Below are 6,000 nucleotides of genomic sequence, written 5' to 3' on the forward strand. Positions count from 1 at the left end.
TTTGCCCTTTGAAGATTTGGGATCTCTTAAAGGAGAAGTCATAGTTACATAGTTAATACGGTTGAAAAAAGACTCATGTCCATCAAGTTCAACCAAGGAGGGGATGGATACAGGGAAGGGGGAGGGGTGATAAGTCAGGTGAAAATTTTTATTGAACTATTGTATTGCCCCCCTAAAAGTTATACAAATCCCCAATATACACTTATTACGGAAAAGGGTCCCCATATACCTTAGGAAAAAACAGCAACAGATAATGTCGGCCGCAATGGAAAATCACGCTTGACCCCTTTGTTCAGGAAATACGCCGCAGCAATAGCTCTCTGGCTGCAGCTTACCTCTCCCCATACACAGGAACGTTCGGCCGTGTGGAACGTTCCTGTGTATGGGGAGAACAGGCGGCAGGCTAGAGAAATCAATAATTGATGGTGTACGGGGACCTTTAGAGTCTGGACTGACAAACTGGCCTCTTACATTAAATATAACACTGTTACAGAACAATTGTTGGAAGCTATCCCTATAATGGCCAAAGCGGCAAATTTTAATGCATATGCTTCCAAAGATTACTCAAAGTGTACCTTTCATTAGGTTTACTCACCTGATCGGTGATGGGTAACTATGGATACGACCATGCAGGGTCGGTTTTCTTGCACAAGTCCTATTGAATCAGGATAGGGCTTATGGATGAAACCAACCCAGCATAGTTGTATCCAACTTCTGGCAGCAGGAGTTTGTTGATCAATGACAGGTACCCTTTAAAGGCCATATTACACGGAACGATTATTGGCTGTATTTGGATGGCCGATAATCGTCCTGTGTAATAGAACACAACGATCAGCCGACATGAACGACGCCGGCTGATCGTTGTAGTCGTTTGTTGAAAGACAAATGACTTATATAGCAGCGATCGGCTGCCGTCCCTCCGTGGAATAGGAGCCGCAGAGCAGGCCGCTGCTATATGCTATGGGCTGCCCGAACAATCAAGCGATCACCTGACTTCACCTGAGCTGCACCAGTTCTATGGAATGCATTACCTAAGACTGTCAGACTCACCTCCAATACCCAAAGCTTCAAACGTGCCCTCAAAACACATCTGTTCAAGCAGGCTTACTAGGTTCCCTAATTTGACCACTACGCTCAACCAACCCCCCCCCCCCCCCCCCCCCCCCCCCACCCACACACACACACACGCACACAGACACATACATACACATACACACACACCAAGAATTTAAGCACTTAGGCCTACACATGCAGGCATTGGTTGGTGAAAGGTTCACCCACCCTTACCTGCACTGCCTTATTTATAAAGATGGCCGGACCATAAGAACAATGATGCACTTTGCACCTCTGCCATTTTGTCTCAAACCCCCTCCCGATAGTGTGTAAGCTCATGCATGCGAGCAGGGACCTCACTCCTCATGTATGGCTAATTATATGTATATCTCTGTAATGTTTATGTATGTACCCCCTGAATTGTAAAGTTCTGCGGAATCTGTTGGCGCTATATAAATAAAAATTATTATTATTATCACCCGGGCAGCCCCTCTCCCCCGCTGACAGCGCTTATTTGCTCCTTACAGTCGGCCCGTGTAATAGAGGCTTAAGACTGTACAGTCTATAGTGTCCTGCCCAGACCAGCTTAGCCTGGAGGATTTTGTCTCAAAATGTTGGAATTGGGATATAGGTTCTAAATCCAAGTTGTCCGCTGTTCCTTGCCGGGGGATATCTGTTTTGGGCACCTTTAGAAAAGGAAATTACATTCTGGTTACGGAAATCATGGCACACATGAGGGGTACAGACACTATCATTGTCCCATATCTAGACGATTTGATGGATAATAAATTGGGAAAAGTCCCACCTGATTCCCAGTCACCAGCAGGTTATCTTGGGCATAATCCTATACTCACAGCTTCAGACGAGATTCCTTTCACTCCACAAAAGGAAGACCTAGGGGCAGGAGGTTTTTCAGCTCTGCACAGCAGGGGAGGTCTCCATAAGAAGGGCAACAGAAACATAGAAGATTGTCGGCAGAAAAAGACCACTGGGTCCATCTAGTCTGCCCTCTTAGTATTTCCTTTCTTATTATCTTAGAGCCCTATTCCACGGGACGATTATCGTTCAGATTATTGTTAAATTGTTCGAATCTAAACGATAATTGTTCAGTTGAATAGCAACTAACGACCAAATGAGAAATCATTGATCGTTTAATAAGACCTGGACCTATTTTTATCGTTGCTCATTCGCAAATCGTTCACATTGAATAAGACGTCGTTCGGTCGTTCGCAGTAGTGACAAACACAATAGCGATGACAAGACGACCGCAAGAATGATCATAAGTAACGATTATCTTTCCATGTAAATGGATGAACGATTTCAGGTCTTTCGCAATAGCGGTCATTTGGATCTTTATCGTTAACGATTTTGCGAACGATAATCATCCCGTGGAATAAGGTCCTAAGGATAGATATATGTTTATCCCAGGCAGGTTTACATTCTATTATTGTAGATTTACCAACCAAATCTTCTGGAAGTTTGTTCCAAGCATCTAAAACTCTTTCAGTAAAATAATATTTTCTCACCTTGCTTCTGATCTTTCCCACAACTAACCTCTCACTATGTCCTCTTGTTCTTGAGTTTTTTTTCTAAATACACTTCCCTCCTGAACCTTACTTAGTCCTTTAACATATTTAAAGGTTTTGATCATGTCCCCCCTTTCTATTCTTCCTCCAGACTATACAGAATCAGATCCTTAAAGGAGAAGTCCGGCGAAAATTATTTTTTTATATGTTATTACTTATGGAAAGTTATACAATTTTCTAATGTACATTAATTATGGGAAATGCTCATATACTGCTATTTCCCTTAATTTAGTGTATCAGGAAGTGTTAGAATTATCTCTGAAGCAGTGACGTCACGACCATTATCTCTGAAGCAGTGACGTCACGACCAACGGTGTAATTCCTATGGAGTGTCCAGCAGGGGCGCACTATATATAGAAGTCAATGGTACTCATTGACTTCTATATATAGTGCGCCCCTGCTGGACACTCCATAGGAATTACAGTGTATGTAATGTAATGTAATGCACTGTACTGTTGTGACTTTATGAATACATTTATGGAATACTTTGGGGAGCAAGTGTCCTTGCTCCCCAAAGTATCCCATAAATGTATTCAATGAGTACATTTGCAGGGCACCGAGCAGGGAGGGAGAGAGGTGCCATCTACCTCCCCCCTCCCTCCCTGCTCGGTGCTGGGAACATATACAAAGCACTACTCCCCCATTATCTGCAGATAATGGGGGAGTAGTACCTGTGCTATCCCTATCACCGCCCGCGCCGCCGCCGCTCACACAGGGGCTGCTATTCATCGCGCCGCTGATTCCCCGCCGCCCGCGCCGCTCCTAACTACCCGCCCGCTCGCTCGCCCGCCCCGTTCCTGGCCGCCGCTCTCTGCTCATGCCGGCCGCGTCAGCCCGCCCCCACCCCGGCCGGGCACACCAGGAAGCGCCATGCTCCCGGCCGGGGTGGGGGTGGGCTGACGCGGCCGGCATGAGCAGAGAGCGGCGGCCAGGAACGGGGCGGGCGAGCGAGCGGGCGGGTAGTTAGGAGCGGCGCGGGCGGCGGGGAATCAGCGGCGCGATGAATAGCAGCCCCTGTGTGAGCGGCGGCGGCGCGGGCGGTGATAGGGATAGCACAGGTACTACTCCCCCATTATCTGCAGATAATGGCGGAGTAGTGCTTCGTATATGTTCCCAGCACCGAGCAGGGAGGGAGGGGGAAGGTAGATGGCACCTCTCTCCCTCCCTGCTCGGTGCCCTGCAAATGTACTCATTGAATACATTTATGGGATACTTTGGGGAGCAAGGACACTTGCTCCCCAAAGTATTCCATAAATGTATTCATAAAGTCACAACAGTACAGTGCATTACATTACATTACATACACTGTAATTCCTATGGAGTGTCCAGCAGGGGCGCACTATATATAGAAGTCAATGGTACTCATTGACTTCTATATATAGAGCGCCCCCTGCTGGACACTCCATAGGAATTACACCGTTGGTCGTGACGTCACTGCTTCAGAGATAATTCTAACACTTCCTGATACACTAAATTAAGGGAAATAGCAGTATATGAGCATTTCCCTTAATTAATGTACATTAGAAAATTGTATAACTTTCCATAAGTAATAACATATAAAAAAATAATTTTCGCCGGACTTCTCCTTTAAAGGGGTAGTGAAGCGGTAAAGAATTATTCACAGACTAACACACATTACAAAGTTATACAACTTTGTAATGTATGTTATGTCTGTGAATGGCCCCCTTCCCCGTGTCCCACCACCCCCACCCGTGTACCCGGAAGTGTGGTGCGCTATACTCACCTGTCACGTGCCGACACCCGTCTCCGATCTTCAGCGAGTGACATCTTCTTCGGGCGGACGGCGAACAGCTCCGACTGTCCCGAATGCCGGCCGCCCTCTGCAGCGTCATCTGATGCTCAGCCGCGATTGGCTGAGCATAACTGTGCTCAGCCAATCGCGGCTGAGCAGCTAATGACGCGGCCGCATCATCAGCTGCTCAGCCGCGATTGGCTAAGCATAACTGTGCTCAGCCAATCGCAGCTGAGCACAGTTGTGACGCGGCGGAGGGGGGACGGGCGGCAGCGACTCGGCCGTCTGTCCGAAGATGACGTTTGGCACAAGATGGCGGACGGCCCTCGACACGGATCAGGTAATGTATAATGCACCAACACTTCCGGGTACACGGGTGGGGGTGGTGGGACACGGGGAACGGGGCCATTCACAGACATAACATACATTACAAAGTTGTATAACTTTGTAATGTGTGTTATTCTGTGAATAATTTCTGAGCGCCACACTACCCCTTTAAAGTGTCACTGTCGGTAACATTTTTTTTGCAGAAATTAATAGTCCAGGCGATTTTAAGAAATTTTTTAATTGGGTTTATTAGGCAAATATGCCATTATCTGCATTTAAAAAGCTTTTTCCCAGGTCCTCCCCTCCTCTCCTTTCTGTCATCCACTCCTCAGAATCAGGAGATCTCAACAGTTTTTTCATCAGTCGGATCGTGTCTGAGCTATGGAGAGGGGAGGGGGCTTTTTCATGATAAAATTCATTTTTCGGCTAATAAACCCAATTGCAAAGTTTCCTAAAATCACCTATACTATTGATTTCTGCAAAAAAAAATTTGACGACAGTGACACTTTAAGTCTTTCCTGATATGGTTTATGCCTGACACCCTCCACAATTTTTGTAGCCCGTCTTTGGACCCGTTCTATTTTATCAATGTCCTTTTTGTAGGTGAGGTCTCCAGAACTGGACACAGTATTCCAGATGTGATCTCACCAGAGCTCTATACAGCGGGATCACAATCTCCCTCTTCTTACTGGTTATACCTCTAGCTACACAGCCCAAGATACGATTTGCTTTTCCTACCACCTGGTTGCACTGGTGACTCATTTTAAGGCTGTCGGAGTTTACTACCCCTAAATCCTTCTCTTCTGAAGTCTTTGCCAACACAGAACTGCCAAAATGATGCTCGGATAGAGGATTCCTCCTCCCCAAGTGCATTATTTTTATTCCATTGTTTGGACCACTTATCTAGTAATGCTAAATCATTTTCCATATTTCTGGCACCTCCAGGAATATCAACCCAATTGCACACTTTAGTGTCATAAGCAAACAGACAAACTTTACCTACCAAACCTTCTCCTGTGTAACTATCATTACCTACTAAACTTTCTCCTATGTCACTTACGAACATATTAAAAAGAACAGGACCCAGAACAGACCCTTGTGGTACACCACTTGTAACCAGTCTCTGCTCAGAATATACACCATTAACAACAACCCTCTGATATCTATCCTTCAGCCAATGACAACTCCCCTGAACTATCCAGAGATTAAAGGGGTTATCCAGTGCTACAAAAACATGACCACTTTTGCACCACTCTTGTCTCCAGATTGGGTGGGGTTTGA

The sequence above is a fragment of the Dendropsophus ebraccatus genome, chromosome 14 (assembly GCF_027789765.1).
Source record: "Dendropsophus ebraccatus isolate aDenEbr1 chromosome 14, aDenEbr1.pat, whole genome shotgun sequence".
NCBI lineage: Eukaryota > Metazoa > Chordata > Amphibia > Anura > Hylidae > Dendropsophus > Dendropsophus ebraccatus.